The 20134-nt window shown below is 37.3% G+C and overlaps 1 non-coding gene across 1 annotated transcript; it reads left to right on the forward strand.

Annotated features, from left to right (window-relative positions):
* The first annotated feature begins 15853 nt into the window (after nucleotides 1–15853).
* On the forward strand, nucleotides 15854–15959 carry LOC113900575. The gene has a single exon (XR_003513205.1). It is a non-coding gene; the product is annotated as a U6 spliceosomal RNA (small nuclear RNA).
* The last annotated feature ends 4175 nt before the right edge of the window (nucleotides 15960–20134 follow it).

Below are 20134 nucleotides of genomic sequence, written 5' to 3' on the forward strand. Positions count from 1 at the left end.
ACTCACGTCCATCGAGTCAGTGATACCATCCAGCCATCTCATCCTCTGTCGTCCCCTTCTCCTCCTGCCCCCAATCCGTCCCAGCATCAGAGTCTTTTCCAATGAGTCAACTCTTCACATGAGGTGGCTAAAGTACTGGAGTTTCAGCTTTAGCATCATTCCTTCCAAAGAAATCCCAGGGCTGATCTCCTTCAGAATGGACTGGTTGGATCTCCTTGAAGTCCAAGGGACTCTCAAGAGTCTTCTTCAACACCACAGTTCAAAAGCATCAATTCTTCGGCGCTCAGCCTTCTTCACAGTCCAACTCTCACATCCATACATGACCACAGGAAAAACCATAGCCTTGACTAGACGAACCTTTGTTGGCAAAGTAATGTCTCTGCCTTTGAATATGCTATCTAGGTTGGTCATAACTTTCCTTCCAAGGAGTAAGCGTCTTTTAATTTCATGGCTGCAGTCACCATCTGCAGTGATTTTGGAGCCCCCAAAAAATAAAGTCTGACACTGTTTCCACTGTTTCCCCATCTATTTCCCATGAAGTGATGGGACCAGATGCCATGATCTTCGTTTTCTGAATGTTGAGCTTTAAGCCAACTTTTTCACTCTCCTCTTTCACTTTCATCAAGAGGCTTTTGGACACCCACATGCAAAAGAATAACAATGAACCACTATCTTATGCCATAGACAAAAATGAACTCAAAATGGATTAAAGACTAGAATGTAACACCTGAAACTATAAAACTCTTAAAAGAAAACATAGGCAATAAGTTCCTTGTCGTAGATCTTGGCAGTGATTTTTTTAATCTGACACCAAAAACAACAACAACAAAAACACAAGTGGAACTATATAAAACTAAAAATCTTCTACATAGCAAAAGAAACCATCAATAGAATGCAAAGGCAATATACTGAGAAAATACTTGCAAATCATATGTCTGATAAAGGCCTACTACCTAAAATATATAAAAACCTAAACAACTCAATAGCAAACAAAACAAACAAAACAATCCAACTGAAACATGGGCAGAATATCTGAACAGACTGCTTGCAAAAGAAGACCCACAGATGGCCAACAGGTACATAAAAAGATGCTCATCATCAGGGGCACACAAATCAAAACACAATGAGCTATCACCTCACACTTTTCAGAATACTATTATTGAAAGGTAAGAAATGGCAAGTATTGGCAGGGATGTGAAGAAAACATAACTTTTGTGCACTGTAAGTGGAAATATAAATTGGTATAGCCATTATGGAAAACAGTATGGCGATTCCTTAAAAAATTAAAAATAGAACTACCATATGATCCAGCAATTCCACATCTGGTTATTTAGCTAAAGAAAATAAAAACACCAACTCAAAAAGATATGTGTACCCCCGTGTTCATTACAGTATTATTTATAATATCCAGATACAGAAACAACTTTAAGAATCCATCTTGATGAAAATGTGGTTTATATTCATAATGGAATATTATCCAACTATAAAAAAGATGGAGTATTACTTAGCCATTAAAAAGAATACATTTGAATCAGTTCTAATGAGATGGATGAAACTGGAACCTATTATACAGAGTGAAGTAAGCCAGAAAGAAAAACACCAATACAGTATACTAACGCATATATATGGAATTTAGAAAGATGGTAACAAAAACCCTGTGTACAAGACAGCAAAAGAGACACTGATGTATAGATCAGTTATGGACTCTGTGGGAGAGGGAGAGGGTGGGGAGATTTGGGAGAATGGCCTTGAAACATGTATAATATCATGTATGAAACAAGTTGCCAGTCCACTTTCAATGCACGATACTGGATGCCTGGGGCTGGTGCACTGGGACGACCCAGAGGGAGGGTATGGGGAGGGAGGAGGGAGGAGGGTTCAGGATGGGGAACACAGGTATACCTGTGGCGGATTCATTTCGATATTTGGCAAAACTAATACAATATTGTAAAGTTTAAAAATAAAATAAAATTAAAAAAAATAAATAAAAAAGAATGCCGTTTGTGACAACATGGAAGGACTTTGAGGACATTAGGCTCAGTAAAACAATTCAGACAAAGAAAGACGAATACTATATGATCTCACCTTTATCTGGAATCTAAAAAAAAAGGAAACATAGCACAGACTGGTGGTTGCCAGAGCAATGAGTGTGCAGTGGGTGAAGGGTATCAAAAAGTAGGAAGTTTTAGTTATAAAGTAAAGAAGCCATAGGGACGTAATGTATAGCATGGTGACTATAGTTAATAATGCTGTATTGCATATTTGAAAGTTGCTAAGAGATTAAGAGATTAGATCTTAAAGCTCATCACAAGAAAAAAAACGTTTTCAGTGTGCATGGTGACAGACATTAAGTAGGCTTATTGTGGTGATCATTTCTCAATGTGTATATAAACTTCAAATCATTATGCTGTACATCTGAACTAATGTTATATGTCAATTATACCTTAATAAAAAAGAGATTTTGTTTATTGATTTTTGTCCTATAACATTGTTAATTAATTTGTTTGTTCTAGTTACTTTGATAGTTTGCATTGAATTTTCTATATAGATGACTTGCAGATGTCTGTAGAGTTCTACATTTTTCTTTTCAATCTATTCTTTTCTTTCTTTTTATTGCCTTATTTCACTGGAGAGAATCTCCAGTAGAACTTTGAATACAAATGATAAGAACTGATATTTTAGCTTTTTCTGATTTTAGGAGGAAAGCATTCAGTCTTTCACCAATTAAATATGAGGTCACCTGAGGTTTTTATTGATAGTCCCTATTGAGAAACTGTTCTTCTATTCCCAGTTTTCTGAAAGTTTTTTTTTAAATTATTATCAGATATGGATATCAGGTTTTGCCAAATTTTTTTTATACATCTACAGAAATGACCATATTTCATTTCATGATTTTTAAATGTTCAGCTAATATTACATTATTGGAATAAAGCCCACTGCACTGTGATACACTTTTTGTATATTTTAATTACTATTTCCTATAATTTTGTCTTTTGTCAGTGATTATTAGGGATGTAGATTGGTAGTTCTCTTTTCTTCTGTCTTTTTCCGATTTGGATATCAGTGTAACTTCCTCATAGAATGAGTTAGAAAGTATTCCCTCCTTTTTAATATTCTGGAAGAGTTTGCATAGGATTGGTATAATTTCCTTTTGCTAAAGTTTGATACAATGCACCAGTGGAGCGATCTAGACCTAGAATTTGTTTTGTGTGTGTGGGGGGGATGTTTTTTAACTACAAATTGAATTTAATAGTTATTGGGCTACCCTGATTAATAGTCCCATATTCTTTTTAAAAATTATTTATTTTTTATTGAAGGATAATTGCTTTACAGATTTTTGCTGTTTTCTGTCAAATCTCAACATGGTTCAGCCATAGGTATACATATATCCCCTCCCTTTTGAACCTCCCTCCCGTCTCCCTCCCCATCCCACCCCTTTAGGTTGATACAGAGCCCCTGTTTGAGTTTCCTGAGCCATACAGCAAATTCCCATTGGCTATCTATTTTACATGTGGTAATGTAAGTTTCCATGTTACTCTTTCCATACATCTCACCCTCTCCTCCCCTTTCCTCATGTCCATATTCTCTCTGTCTGTTTCTCCACTGTTGCTCTGTAAATAAATTCTTCAATATCATTTTTCTACATTCCGTATATATGTGTTAGAATACGATATTTATCTTTCTCTTCCTGACTCACTTCACTCTGTATAATAGGTTCTAGGATCATCCACCTCATTAGAACTGACTCAAATGCGTTCCTTTTTATGGCTGAGTAATATTCCAGCATGTATATGTACCACAGCTTCTTTATTCATTCATCTGTGGAAGGACATCTAGGTTGCTTCCATGTTCTAGCTATTGTAAATAGTGCTGCAATGAACAATGGGATACATGTGTCTCTTTCAGTTTTGGTTTCCTCAAGGATATGCCTAGGAGTGGGATTGCTGTGTCATATGGTGGTTTTATTCTTAGGTTTTTAAGGAATCACCATACCGTTTTCCATAGTGGCTCTATAAATTTACACTCCCACCAACAGTGCAAGAGCATTCCCTTTTCTCCACACCCTCTCCAGCACATTTATTATTTGTAGACTTTTTGATGAGGGCCATTCTGACTGGTGTGAGGTGATATCTCATTGTAATTTTGATTTGCATTTCTCTAATTGCACTCATCTCACACGCTAGTAAAGTAATGCTCAAAATTCTCCAAGCCAGGCTTCAGCAATACGTGAACTGTGAACTTCCACATGTTCAAGCTGGTTTTAGAAAAGGCAGAGGAACCAGAGACCAAATTGCCAACATCCTCTGGATCATCAAAAAAGCAAGAGAGTTCCAGAAAAACATCTATTTCTGCTTTATGGACTATGCCAAAGCCTTTGACTGTGTGGATCACAATAAACTGTGGGAAATTCTTCAAGAGATGGGAATACCAGACCACCTGACCTGCCTCTTGAGAAATCTGTATGCAGGTCAGGAAGCAACAGTTAGAATGGGACATGGAACAACAGACTGATTCCAAATAGGAAAAGGAGTACGTCGAGGCTGTATATTGTCACCCTGCTTATTTAACTTATATGCAGAGTACATCATGAGAAACGCTGGGCTGGAAGAAGCACAAGCTGGAATCAAGATTGCCAGGAGAAATATCAATAACCTCAGATATGTAGATGACACCACCCTTATGGCAGAAAGTGAAGAGGAACTAAAAAGCCTCTTGATGAAGGTGAAAGAGGAGAGTGAAAAAGTTGGCTTAAAACTCAACATTCAGAAAATGAAGATCATAGCATCTGGTCCCATCACTTCATGGGAAATAGATGGGGAAACAGTGGAAACAGTGTCAGACTGTTTTTTTGGGCTCCAAAATCACTGCAGATGGTGACTGCAGCCATGAAATTAAAAGACGCTTGCTCCTTGGAAGGAAAGTTACGACCAACCTAGATAGCATATTCAAAAGCAGAGACATTACTTTGCCAACAAAGGTCCGTCTAGTCAAAGCTATGGTTTTTCCTGTGGTCATGTATGGATATGAGAGTTGGACTGTAAAGAAGGCTGAGCGCCGAAGAATTGATGCTTTTGAACTGTGGTGTTGGAGAAGACTCTTGAGAGTCCCTTGGACTGCAAAGAGATCCAGCCAGTCCGTTCTGAAGGAGATCAGTCCTGGGATTTCTTTGGAAGGAATGATGCTAAAGCTGAAACTCCAGTACTTTAGCCACCTCATGCGAAGAGTTGACTCATTGGAAAAGACTCTGATGCTGGGAGGGATTGGGGGCAGGAGGAGAAGGGGACGACAAGGATGAGATGGCTAGATGGCATCACTGACTCAATGGATGTGAGTCTGAGTGAACTCCGGGAGTTGGTGATGGACAGGGAGGGCTGGCGTGCTGTGATTCATGGGGTCGCAAAGAGTCGGACACGACTGAGCAACTGAACTGAACTGAATAATGAGTGATGTTAAGCATCTTTTCATGTGTTTGTTTGCCATCTGTATGTCTTCTTTGGAGAGATGTCTGTTTAGGTCTTTTCCCCACTTTTTGATTGGGTTGTTTGTTTTTCTGGTATTGAGTTGTATGAGCTGCTTGTATATTTTGGAAATTAATCCTTGTCAGTTGTTTCATTTGCTATTATTTTCTCCCATTCTGAGGGCTGTCTTTTCACCTTGCTTATAGTTTCCTTTTCTGTGCAAAAGCTGTAAAGTGTAATCAGGTCCCACTTGTTTATTTTTGTTTTTATTTCCATTACTCTAGGAGGTGGGTCATAGAGCATCTTGCTTCGATTTATATCATCGAGTGTTCTGCCTATGTTTTCCTCTAAGAGTTTTTTATAGTTTCTGGCCTTAAATTTAGGTCTTTGATCCATTTTGAGTTTATCTTTGTGTATGGTGTTAGGAAGTGTTCTAATTTCATTCTCTTACATGTAGCTGTCCAGTTTTCCCAGCACCATTTATTGAAGAGGCTGTCTTTGCCCCATTGTATATTCTTGCCTCTTTTGCCAAAAATAAGGTACCCATAGGTGCATGGGTTTATTTCTGGTCTTTCTATCTTGTTCCATTAGTCTATATTTCTGTTTTTGTGCCAGTACCATACTGTTTTGATGACTGTAGCTTTGCAATATAATCTGAAGTCAGGAATGTTGATTCCTCCAGCTCCATTCTTCTTTCTCAAGGCTGCTTTGGCTATTCGGGGTCTTTTGTGTTTCCATATGAATTGTGAAATTACTTTGTTCTAGTTCTGTGAAAAATGCCATTGCTATTGATAGGGATCACATTAAATCTGTAGATTGTGTTTGGTAGTGTAGTCATTTTCACAATGTTGAGTCTTCCTACCCAGAAACATGGAATATCTCTCTATCTGTTTATGTCATCTTTGATTTCTTTCATTAATGTCTTATAATTTTCTGTGTACAGTTCTTTTGTCTCCTTAGGTAGGTTTATCCCTAGATATTTAATTCTTTTTGTTGCAATGGTGAATGGGATTGATTCCTTAATTTATCTTTTTTTCATTGTTGGTATACAGAAATGCAAATGATTTCTGTGTATTGATTTTTTTATCCTGCAACTTTGCTAAATTCGTTAATTAGCTCTAGTAATTTTCTGATACTATCTGTAGGGTTTTCTATGTACAGTATCATGTTATCTGCAAACAATAAGAGCTTTACTTCTTTTATGATCTGTATTCCTTTTATTTCTTTTCCTTCTCTGATTGCTGTAGCTAGGACTTCCAGAACTACTTTGAATAATAGTGATGAAAGTGGACACCCTTGTCTTGTTTCTGATCTTAGGGGAAATGCTTTCAGTTTTTCACCATTGAGAATAATGTTTGTTGTAGGCTTATATATGGCCTTTACTATGTTGAGGTAGGTTCCTTCTACGCCCATTTTTTGAAGAGTTTTAATCATAAATGGCTGCTGAATTTTGTCAAAGGCTTTTTCTGCATCTATTGAGATGATCTTATGGTTTTTATCTTTCAATTTGTTAATATGGTGTATAACATTGATTGATTTGCATGTATTGAAGAATCCTTGCATCCCTGGAATAAACCCAACTTGATCAGGGTGTTTGAGCTTTTTGATATGTTGCTGAATTCTGTTAGCAAATATTTTGTTGAGGATTTTTGCATCTATGTTCATCAGTATATTAGCCTGTAGTTTTCTTTTTTGTGTGTTGTCTTCATCTGGTTTTGGTATCAGGGTGATGGTGACCTTGTAGAAAGTTTGGAAATGTTCCTTCCTTTGTAATATTTTGAAAGAGTTTTAGAAGGATAGGCATTAGCTCTTCTCTAAATGTTTGATAGAATTCTCCTGTGAAGCCATCTGGTCCTGTGCTTTTGCTTCTTTGGGAGATTTTTGATCACAGCTTCCATTTCAGGGCTTGTAATTGGGTTGTTCATAATTTCTATTTCTTCCTGGTTCAGTCTTGGAAGATTGAACTTTTCTGAGAATCTGTCCATTTCTTCCAGGTTATCTATTTTATTGGAGAAGGCAATGGCAACCCACTCCAGTACTCTTGCCTGGAAAATCCCACAGACAGAGAAGCCTGGTAGGCTGCAGTCCATGGAGTCGCTAAGAGTCGGGCATGACTGAAGCGACTTAGCAGCAGCAGCAGCATCTATTTTATTGCCATATAGTTGTTCACAATAGTCTCTTATAATCCTTTGTATTTCTGCATTGTCTGTTGTAACCTCTCCTTTTTCATTTCTAATTTTGTTGATTTGATTCTTCTCTCTTTTTTTCTTGATAAGTCTGGCTAAAGGTTTGTTAATTTTGTTTATCTTCTCAAAGAATCAGCTTTTAGTTTTGTTAATCTTTGCTACTGTTTCTTTCATTTCTTTTTCATTTATTTCTGCTTGGATCTTTATGATTTCTTTCCTTCTACTAATTTTGGGAGTTTTTTGTTCTACTTTTTCCAGTTGTTTTAGATGTAAAGTTAGGTTGTCTATTCAATGTTTTTCTTGTTTTTTGAGGTAGGATTGTACAGCTATAAACTTCCTTCTTAGAACTGCTTTTGCTGCATCCCATAGGTTTTGAGTTGTCATGTTTTCATTGTCATTTGTTTCTAGAAATTTTTTGATTTCCCTTTTGATTTCTTCAGTAACCTGTTGGTTATTTAGAAACGTGTTGTTTTATCTCCATGTGTTTGTGTTTCTTACCATTTTTTTCTTGTAATTGATATCTAGTCTCAGAGCATTGTAGTTGAAGAAGATGCTTGATACAGTTTCAATTTTCTTAAATTTACTGAGGTATGATTTGTGACCCAAGATGTGATCTATCCTGGAGAATGTTCCATGTGCACTTGAGAAGGTGTATTCTTCTATGTTTGAATGGAATGTCCTGAAGATGTCAATGAGATCCACTTCATCTAATGTATCATTTAAGACTTGTGTTTCCTTATTAATTTTCTGTTTTGATGATCTGTCCATTGGTGTGAGTGGGGTGTTAAAGTCTCCTACTATTATTGTGTTACTGTCAATTTCTCCTTTTATGTCTGTTAGTGTTTGTCTTATGTATTGAGGTGCTCCTATGTTGGGTGCATGCTGCTGCTGCTAAGTCACTTCAGTCGTGTCTGACTCTGTGCGACCCCATAGACAGCAGCCCACCAGGCTCCCCCGTCCCTGGGATTATCCAGGCAAGAACACTGGAGTGGGTTGCCATTTCCTTCTCCAATGCAGGAAAGTGAAAAGTGAAAGTGAAGTCGCTCAGTCGTGTCTGACTCTTAGTGACCCCATGGACTGCAGCCTTCCAGGCTCCTCCATCCATGGGATTTTCCAGGCAAGAGTACTGGAGTGGGGTGCCATTGCCTTCTCCATGCATAGATACTTACAATTGTTTTGTCTTCCTCTTGGATTGATTCCTTGATCATTATGTATTGTCCTTCTTTATCTCCTCTAATCTTCTTTATTTTAAGGTCTATTTTGTCTAATATGAGGATTGCTACTCCAGCTTTCTTTGATTCCCATTTGCTTGGAATATATTTTTCCATCTTCTCACTTTCAGTCTATATGTGTCTTAAGGTCTGAAGTGGATTTCTTGTAGACAGCATATATATGGGTCTTGTTTTTGTATCCATTCAACCAGTCTGTGTCTTTTGGTTGAAGCATTTAATCCATTTGCATTTAAAGTAATTATATATATATGCTACTGCTAAGTCACTTCAGTCGTGTCCAACTCTGTGCGACCCCATAGATGGCAGCCCACCAGGCTCCCCCGTCCCTGGGATTCTCCAGGCAAGAACACTGGAGTGGGTTGCCATTTCCTTCTCCAATGCAGGAAAGTGAAAAGTGAAAGTGAAGTCGCTCAGTCGTGTCTGACTCTTAGCGACCCCATGGACTGCAGCCTACCAGGCTCGTCCGCCCATGGGATTTTCCAGGCAAGAGTACTGGAGTGGGGTGCCATTGCCTTCTCCATATATATATATATATATATATATACATATATATACATATATATATATGTGTATATATGTATATGTATATATGTATATGTATATATGTATACATATATATGTTCCTATTACCATTTTCTTAATTGTTTGGGGTTGATTTTGTAGATCTTTTTTCTTCTATTGTATTTCTTGACTAAATAAGTCCCTTTAACATTTGTTGTAAAGCTGGTTTGGTGGTACTGAATTGTCTTAAGTTTTGTTTATCTGAAAAGCTTTTTATTTCTTCATCAATTTTGAAGGAGATCCTTGCTGGGTACAGTAATCTTGGTTGTAGATTTTTCCCTTTCAGTACTTTATATATATCCTGCCATTCCCTTCTGGCCTGCAGAGTTTCTGCTGAACGATCAGCTGTTAAGCAGATGGGATTTCCCTTGTATGTTACTTGTTGCTTCTCCCTTGCTGCTTTTAATATTCTTTCTTTGTGTTTAGTCTTTGTTAGTTTGATTAGTTTGTGTCTTGGTGTGTTTCTCCTTGAGTTTATCCTGTATGGGACTCTTTGTGCCTCTTGGACTTCATTGGCTATTTCCTTTTCCATGTTGGGGAAATTTTCAACTATAATCTCTTCAAAATTTTTCTCAAACAATTTCTTTTTCTCTTCTTCCGGGATCCCTATAATTTGAATGTTGGTGTATTTGATATGGTCCCAGAGGTCACTGAGACTGTCCTCAGCTCTTTTCATTCTTTTTACTTTATTCTTCTCTTCAGAAGTTATTCCCACCATTTTATCTTGCAGCTCACTGATTCATTCTTCTGCTTCAGATATTCTGCTATTGATTCCTTCTAGAGTATTTTTAACTTCAGTAATTGTGTTGTGTGTCTCTGTATGTTTGTTCTTTAATTCTTCTAGGTCTTTGTTAATTGATTCTTGCATTTTCTCCATTTTGTTTTCAAGGTTTTTGATCATCTTTACTATCATTATTCTGAATTCTTTTTCTGGTAGTTTACCTATTTCCTCTTCATTTATTTGGACTTCTGTGTTTCTAGTTTGTCCCTTCCTTTGTGCAGTATTTCTCTGCCTTGTCATTATTATTTTTTTAAATTATTGTGTTTGAGGTCTCCTTTCCCTGAAGAATTCAAGAAAGTTGAATTCTTTCCTTGAAGAGGTTGAATTCTTTCTTCCTTCTGGTTTCTGCCCTCCTAAGATTGGTCCAGTGGTTTATGTGAGCTTCACATAGGGTGAGATTTATGCTGAGTTTTTGTTTGTTTATTTTCCTGTAATGGGCAAGGCTGAGTGAGTTGGTAACCCTGTCTGCTGATGATTTGGTTTGTACTTTTGTTTTGTTTGTTGTTTATATGAAGCATCCTGCACAGGGTGCTCCTGGGGGTTGGGTGATGCCGGGTCATGTACTCAAGTGGTTTTGTTTGTGTGAGTTCTCACTGCTTGATACTCCCTATGGTTAGTTCTCTATTAGTCTAGAGTCTTGGAGTCAGTGCTCCTACTCCAAAGGCTCAGGGCCTGATCTCTGATCAGGAACAAAGATTCCACAAGTGGTTTGTTAAGGAATTAAGTAAGATTAAAACAAATACCCCAAAATGAGAAACCAAAGATGAACCCCAGACAAATGGCAGTTACAAAATCAGGCAAATAATAATTAAAATAATGGAATATACACATATACACCCATGAGCAAAGTAAAAACAGTCCAACAAACATAAAGAACAGTAGATTGACCTGGTGAACAAAGGAAATCAAAAATTATATTTACCAGTTAAGAACAAAACTAACTTAAGCAAAAACTGGAAAACAAAACTAAAGCAAGGTGCCAAGTGGGGAATAAAGCAATGAAAGCAAATCTAGCAAATATGTTGAGAGGAAAGGAAAGAAAGAAAAGAAAGAAAGAACATGCAAAGTTAAATAGAGGTAGATTAAGAAGATTTATGTACATTAAAGATTAACTTCAAGGGGAAAAGAACAATAGGAAAGGCAAACAAAGGAATAAATGTAGAAAAATACAATAGGTTTAAAAAAATTAAAAGTATAAAAAAGAAAAGAAAAAGACAGAAGAAGAAAGGAAAAAGGGGAAAAAAAGGGAAACTCACAGAACTGCAGAAGCCTAATATAGAGGCAGAGGTTTATAGCAACAATAGAAAGTGTGACTGAATACACACATATACATAGACACCTATAATCAAAATCAGAACAGACCAACAAACGTAAAGTACAATAGATTGATCCAGTGAGCAAAGGAAACCAAAAATTATATCTACCAGAACAAAACTAATTAAAGCACAAACTGGAAAACAAAACTAAAGCAAGGTGCCTACTGGGGAATAAAGCGATGAAAATAAAACTAACAAGTATCTTGAAAGAAGAGAAAGAAAAGAAAGGAAGAATAGACATGCAAAGTTAAATAGAGGTAGATAAATAAGATTTATGTACATTAAAGATTAACTGTAAGGGGAAAAGAACAGTAGGAAAAGCAAACAAAGGAATAAATGTAGAAAATATAATAATAGGTTTAAAAAATTAAAAATTAAAAAAAGAGAAAAGAAAAGGAAAAAAAAAAGAGGAAAACTTCACAGAACTGCAAAAGCCCAAAGTAGAGGCAGAGGTTTATGGCAACAATAAAAAAATGTGACTGAGGAAAAAAAAAAAAGCTCAAAAGCTTAATTGGATTTCTTAGTGCCAATGAAATTGACAACTGGAACAGAGAGGGGAAAACATGAAAAGGAAAAAGAAAAAAAATCCAATAGAATTTACAGAACAAGTAAAAAAAAATAAGAATAATAAATGTTTTTCTTGAGTCACTGCTATCACTGTCCTTTCCCGTGCCGGGAGTCACAGTCCACCTCACCTCCCTAGGATGCCCTCCAACACTGTGCTGGTCTCTGGACCTGCTGTGGAGGCAGCTCAGATTCTAAACTGGTCCTACTCCTGTGTGTTCTTGCCTCCAATGTCCGCAGCTATCAGAGCGAGTGCATTTTCTTTAGTGGGCACCCTCAATGGCCTTTTATATATTTCATCGACACAGAGTCTGCTTAGTTGATCAGGTGGATTTAATCTGCAGTTAGTATAGCTGATGGGAAGGTTTTGGGTCTTCTTTCTTAGCCACACTACCCCTGAGTTTCAATTGTGGTTTTATTTCCACCTCTGCATGTGGGTCGTCCACTGGGGTTTAGCTCCTGAGGCTTGGGTTTGCCCCTGTGAGGGCCAGGTGTGGAGGTGGTGCAGCTGCTTGGGTCGCAGGGTTTCTGGCAGCACCAGGTACTCAGGGTGGTTGGTGGCTAGGGCAGCAGGAAATATAGTGCCCTAGAAGGGTATGGCAGCCAGTGTTGACCAATACGCTCCCAGTGTTTTTGCGTGGAGAACCCCCTCTCTGACAGAGAAGGCTGGCAGACCACAGTACAGGGTCGCAAATAGTCAGACACGACCGAAGTGACCCTGTGTGCATAGACCCAACACTTTTTTATGCCTGTGGCAGCTCTGCCCCAGTGAGAGTTGAGAGCGAAGGTGGCGCAGCGGCTTGGCTTGCTGGGACCCTGGCAGCGCCAAGTGTGCAGGGGCATGGACTGCCTCTACCACAGGTGTTATGGCCCTATCAGAGTCTTTTTTTTTGAAGCTCTTGTAGCTGGCAATCAGAAGGCCTCTTTGGCCAGTCTTTTTCCTTAGCTCCACCTGTTCAGGCACTTAGAGGGTTCCCTTTCCTGGGTTCCTTCCCATATTCTTTTAATATCTTGAGAATCTGTAGTGATGTCTCTCTCGATAATGGCAATGTGTTTACTCTGTTTTCTTTTTATTAATCAGTCTGACTTGGGTGTTTTTAATTTTATTGATCTTTTCAATAAATACTGAGCTTTTGGTTTCACTAATTTTTCTGTATCGTTTTTTTCTGTTACCAATTTAATTGACTTCTGCATTTTTGGGGTTCATTGTGTGCTTCTTTTTCTAGTTACTTAAAGTGGAAGATCAGATCATTGAGTTGAGAACCTTTTTTATATAGGTGGTTAGTATTATAAATTTCCCTGTAAGTATTGCTTTTAATTGTGCCCCACAAAATCTGATATGTTGTGTTTTCATTTTCATTCAGTTAAAAGTTTTTCTAATTTCCTTTGATTTATTCTTTGACCTGGGGCCTATTTAGAAGTATGCTATTTAAAAATATTTGGAGATTTTCCCAGAGATGTTTCTGTTACTGATGTATAATTCAATTCCATTGCAATCAGGGAATATCTTTACATGAATTGACTTCTTTTAAAGTGACTGAAACTTGGTATATGGCCCAGAATATGGTCCATCTTGCTACATATCTTATGTGTACTTGAAAATAATGTCCATGCTGCTGTTGTTGTGTAGAATGGTCTATAAAAATCAATTATACCAATTTTTTGACAGTGTTTTAAGTTTTCTGTGTTTTAAGGTTACTTTTTTACTCATTCTGTCAATTATTGAGACAAAGGTGTTGAAATCTCTAATTATAATTGTGGACTTGTCTATCATTGTAATTCTATTATTTTTTGCTTCGTATATTTTGAAGTTCTGTTATTAGCTGCATAAACATTTAGAATTATTATGTCTTGAGTAATTGATCCCTTTATCAATACGATACTGTATTATTATCCTTGGATATATTTGTTGCTCTGAAATCTACTTTTTACCATAACTACCTGTTTTTTTTTAACTTTATTTTACATTGGAGTATAGCCAATTAATAATGTGTGATAGTTTCAGGTGGACAGCAAAGGTACTCAATCGTATGTATACATGTATCCATTCTCCCCTGAAATCCCCTCTCATCCAGGCTAACACATATCACTGAGCAGAGTTCCCTGTATTATATACAGTAGGATCTTGTTGGTTATCCATTTTAAATATAGCAGTGTGTACATGTTAATCTCAAACTCCCTAACTATCCCTTCCCCCTGTTTTTCCCCTCTGGCAACTGCAAGTTCATTCTCTGTCTGTGAGTCTGTTTCTGTTTTGTAAATAATTTCACCTGTATCATTTTTTTTTAGAGTCTGCATATAAGGGATATCATATGATATTTCTTCTTCTCTGACTTATTTTACTCAGAGTGACTATCTCTAGATCCATCCATGTTGCTGCAAATGGCATTATCTCATCTTTTTTAATGGTCAATATATACAATGGTCCATTGTATATATGTACTACAGCTTCTTGATCCACTCCTCTGTTGACAGACATTGTAGGTTGCTTCCTCATCTTGGCTATTGTAAACAGGGCTACAATGAATATTGGGGTGCATGTTTCCTTTCAAATCATGTTTTTCTCTGGGTATATGCCAAGAAGCAGGATTGCTGGATCATATGAAAGCTTTCGGAGAAGGCAATGGCACCCCACTCCAGTACTCTTGCCTGGAAAATCCCATGGACTGAGGAGCCTGGAAGGCTGCAGTCTATGGGGTCGCTGAGGGTCGGACACAACTGAGCGACTTAGCTTTCACTTTTATGCATTGGAGAAGGAAATGGCAACCCACTCCTGTGTTCTTGCCTGGAGAATCCCAGGGACGGGGAGCCTGGTGGCTGCTGTCTATGGGGTCACACAGAGTCAGACATGACTGAAGCGACTTAGCAGCATGGTAGCTTTATTTTTAGTTTTTTAAGGAACCTCCATACTGTTCTCCACACTGGCTATACCAATTTACATTTCTACCAAGTGTGTAGAAGGGTTCTCTTCTCTTCACAACCTCTCCAGCATTTATTGTTTGTGGATTTCTTGATGATGGCCATTTAGACTGGTATGAGGGAGATATCTCACCTGGGTTTTTTTGATGAGTGTTAGCATATGCAGTGGGTTGAATAGTGTCCCCCACCAAATTCATGTCTACTTGGAATCTCAAAATGTGGATCTTATTTGGAAATAGGCTCTTTGCAGCTGCAATTGAGGATCAAGATGTGATCATACTGGATTAGGGTGGGCCAGTGAGAATGTCCTTGTGAGATAGGAAAGGACACACAGAGACAAAGGGGAGGCCAGGTGAAGACGGAGGCAGATATTGGAGTGATGCTGCAATAAACCAAGGAACACTGAAGTCACCAGAAACTGGAAGAGACAAAGAATTCTTCACCAGAGCCTCCAGAGGGATCATGGCCCGGCCAACACCTTGATTTCATACTTCAGCTTCCAGAACTGTGAGAGATACACGTTTCTGTGGTTTTCAGTCACCAAGTTTGTGACAGTTTTTTACAGCAGCCCCAGGAATCTAATGCAATATGGTATATATTTTTACCATCCCTTGGCTTCAAAACTATCTGTGTTTTTTTGTTTAAAGTGGATTCCTTATTCCTATAGTTGGACTTTGCTTTATTTACCCAATCTTAAAATATTTTTTCTGGGGGAGTTTAGACCATATACCTTAATTCGATTTAAAGAATTGGGAGGGGGTTTGGGTTTAAATCTAAACTTTTTGCTATTTGCTTTCTGTATTCTTTTCCTGACTTTTTTAGAATTAATTGTTTAGTGCTCGCTTCGGCAGCACATATACTAAAATTGGAACATACAGAGAAGATTAGCATGGCCCCTGCACAAGGATGACACGCAAATTCGTGAAGCGTTCCATATTTTTAGATGGTCACTACCTAATGATCAAAGGATCAATCCAAGAAGAAGATATAACAATTATAAATATGTATGCACCCAACACGGGAGCACCGCAATATGTAAGACAAATGCTAACAAGTATGAAAGGAGAAATAAACAATAACACAATAATTGTGGGAGACTTTAATACCCCACTCACACCTATGGATAGATCAACTAAACAGAAAATTAACAAGGAAACAGAAATGTTAAACGATACAATAGACCAGTTAGACCTAATTGATATCTATAGGACATTTCATCCCAAAACAATGAATTACACCTTTTTCTCAAGTGCACATGGAACCTTCTCCAGGATAGATCACATCCTGGGCCATAAAGCTAGCCTTGGTAAATTCAAAAAAATAGAAATCATTCCAAGCATCTTTTCTGACCACAATGCAGTAAGATTAGATCTCAATTACAGGAGAAAAACTATTAAAAATTCCAACATATGGAGGCTGAACAACACCTTGCTGAATAACCAACAAATCACAGAAGAAATCAAAAAAGAAATCAAAATTTGCATAGAAACTAATGAAAATGAAAACACAACAACTCAAAACCTGTGGGACACTTTAAAAGCAGTCCTAAGGGGAAAGTTCATAGCAATACAGGCATACCTAAAGAAACAAGAAAAAAGTCAAATAAATAACCTAACCCTACACCTAAAGCAACCAGAAAAGGAAGAAATGAAGAACCCCAGGGTTAGTAGAAGGAAAGAAATCTTAAAGATTAGGGCAGAAATAAATGCAAAAGAAACAAAAGAGACCATAGCAAAAATCAACAAAGCCAAAAGCTGGTTCTTTGAAAGGATAAATAAAATTGACAAACCATTAGCCAGACTCATCAAGAAACAAAGGGAGAAAAATCAAATCAATAAAATTAGAAATGAAAATGGAGAGATCACAACAGACAACACAGAAATACAAAGGATCATAAGAGACTACTATCAACAATTATATGCCAATAAAATGGACAACGTGGAAGAAATGGACAAATTCTTAGAAAAGTACAACTTTCCAAAACTGGACCAGGAAGAAATAGAAAATCTTAACAGACCCATCACAAGCATGGAAATTGAAACTGTAATCAAAAATCTTCCAGCAAACAAAAGCCCAGGTCCAGACGGCTTCACAGCTGAATTCTACCAAAAATTTAGAGAAGAGCTAACACCTATCCTGCTCAAACTCTTCCAGAAAATTGCAGAGGAAGGTAAACTTCCAAACTCATTCTATGAGGCCACCATCACCCTAATACCAAAACCTGACAAAGATCCCACAAAAAAGAAAACTACAGGCCAATATCACTGATGAACATAGATGCAAAAATCCTTAACAAAATTCTAGCAATCAGAATCCAACAACACATTAAAAAGATCATACACCATGACCAAGTGGGCTTTATCCCAGGGATGCAAGGATTCTTCAATATCCGCAAATCAATCAATGTTATACACCACGTTAACAAATTGAAAAACAAAAATCATGATTATCTCAATAGATGCAGAGAAAGCCTTTGACAAAATTCAATATCCATTTATGATAAGAACTCTCCAGAAAGCAGGAATAGAAGGAACATACCTCAACATAATAAAAGCTATATATGACAAACCCACAGCAAACATTATCCTCAATGGTGAAAAATTGAAAGCATTTCCTCTAAAGTCAGGAACAAGACAAGGGTGCCCACTTTCACCATTACTATTCAACATAGTTTTGGAAGTTTTGGCCACAGCAATCAGAGCAGAAAAAGAAATAAAAGGAATCCAAATTGGAAAAGAAGAAGTAAAACTCTCACTGTTTGCAGATGACATGATCCTTTACATAGAAAACCCTAAAGACTCCACCAGAAAATTACTAGAACTAATCAATGATTATAGTAAAGTTGCAGGATATAAAATCAACACACAAAAATCCCTTGCATTCCTATACACTAATAATGAGAAAACTGAAAGAGAAATTAAGGAAACAATTCCATTCACCATTGCAACAGAAAGAATAAAATACTTAGGAATATATCTACCTAAAGAAACTAAAGACCTATATATAGAAAGCTATAAAACACTGGTGAAAGAAATCAAAGAGGACACTAATAGATGGAGAAATATACCATGTTCATGGATTGGAAGAATCAATATAGTGAAAATGAGTATACTACCCAAAGCAATTTATAGATTCAATGCAATCCCTATCAAGCTACCAATGGTATTCTTCACAGAGCTAGAACAAATAATTTCACAATTTGTATGGAAATACAAAAAACCTCGAATAGCCAAAGCTATCTTGAGAAAGAAGAATGGAACTGGAGGAATCAACCTACCTGACTTCAGGCTCTATTACAAAGCCACAGTTATCAAGACAGTATGGTACTGGCACAAAGGCAGAAATATTGATCAATGGAACAAAATAGAAAGCCCAGAGATAAATCCATGCACCTATGGACACCTTATCTTTGACAAAGGAGGCAAGAATATACAATGGATTAAAGACAATCTCTTTAACAAGTGGTGCTGGGAAAACTGGTCAACCACTTGTAAAAGAATGAAACTAGAACACTTTCTAACACCTTACACAAAAATAAACTCAAAATGGATTAAAGATCTAAACGTAAGACCAGAAACTATAAAACTCCTAGAGGAGAACATAGGCAAAACACTCTCCGACATACATCACAGCAAGATCCTCTATGACCCACCTCCCAGAATATTGGAAATAAAAGCAAAAATAAACAAATGGGACCTAATTAAACTTAAAAGCTTCTGCACAACAAAGGAAACTATTAGCAAGGTGAAAAGGCAGCCTTCAGAATGGGAGAAAATAATAGCAAATGAAGTAACGGACAAACAACTAATCTCAAAAATATACAAGCAACTCCTACAGCTCAACTCCAGAAAAATAAATGACCCAATCAAAAAATGGGCCAAAGAACTAAATAGACATTTCTCCAAAGAAGACATACAGATGGCTAACAAACACATGAAAAGATGCTCAACATCACTCATTATCAGAGAAATGCAAATCAAAACCACTATGAGGTACCATTTCACGCCAGTCAGAATGGCTGCCATCCGAAAGTCTACAAGCAATAAATGCTGGAGAGGGTGTGGAGAAAAGGGAACCCTCTTACACTGTTGGTGGGAATGCAAACTAGTACAGCCACTATGGAGAACAGTGTGGAGATTCCTTAAAAAACTGGAAATAAAACTGCTTTATGATCCAGCAATCCCACTGCTGGGCATACACACTGAGGAAACCAGAAGGGAAAGAGACACGTGTACCCCAGTGTTCATCGCAGCACTGTTTATAATAGCCAGGACATGGAAGCAACCTAGATGCCCATCAGCAGATGAATGGATAAGAAAGCAGTGGTACATATAAGCAATGGAGTATTACTCAGCCATTAAAAAGAATACATTTGAATCAGTTCTAATGAGATGGATGAAAGTGGAACCTATTATACAGAGTGAAGTAAGCCAGAAAGAAAAACACCAATACAGTATACTAACGCATATATACGGAATTTAGAAAGATGGTAACAATAACCCTGTGTACGAGACTGCAAAAGAGACACCGATGTATAGATCAGTCTTATGGACTCTGTGGGAGAGGGAGAGGGTGGGGAGATTTGGGAGAATAGCATTGAAACATGTATAATATCATGTATGAAACGAGTCACCAGTCCAGGTTCGATGCACGGTACTGGATGCTTGGGACTGGTGCACTGGGACGACCCAGAGGGAGGGTAGGGGAGGGAGGAGGGAGGAGGGTTCAGGATGGGGAACGCGGGTATACCTGTGGCGGATTCATTTCGATATTTGGCAAAACTAATACAATATTGTAAAGTTAAAAATAAAATAAAATTAAAAACAAACAAACAAATTTAGATGCTCCATTAAAGATAAGAAAAAAAAAGAATTAATTGTTTATTTTTATTATTTCATTTTATGTCCTTTGGAGGGTTACAATTGCTTTAAGCAATTGGTTGTGATAGTTCTTTCATTTGAAGTTCATTGAGGTTTTTGGATATGTGAATATGTAGTTTACCATCATCTGGAAAATTTACAACCATTGTCTCTTCAGCCTTTTTTTTTTTTAAACTTTCTCCTCCTTTGGGGATTTCAATTAAGCATGTATTTGGCTTATTGAAGTTGTCCTGCAG

The sequence above is a fragment of the Bos indicus x Bos taurus genome, chromosome 10, assembly GCF_003369695.1.
Source record: "Bos indicus x Bos taurus breed Angus x Brahman F1 hybrid chromosome 10, Bos_hybrid_MaternalHap_v2.0, whole genome shotgun sequence".
NCBI classification, from domain to species: domain Eukaryota; kingdom Metazoa; phylum Chordata; class Mammalia; order Artiodactyla; family Bovidae; genus Bos; species Bos indicus x Bos taurus.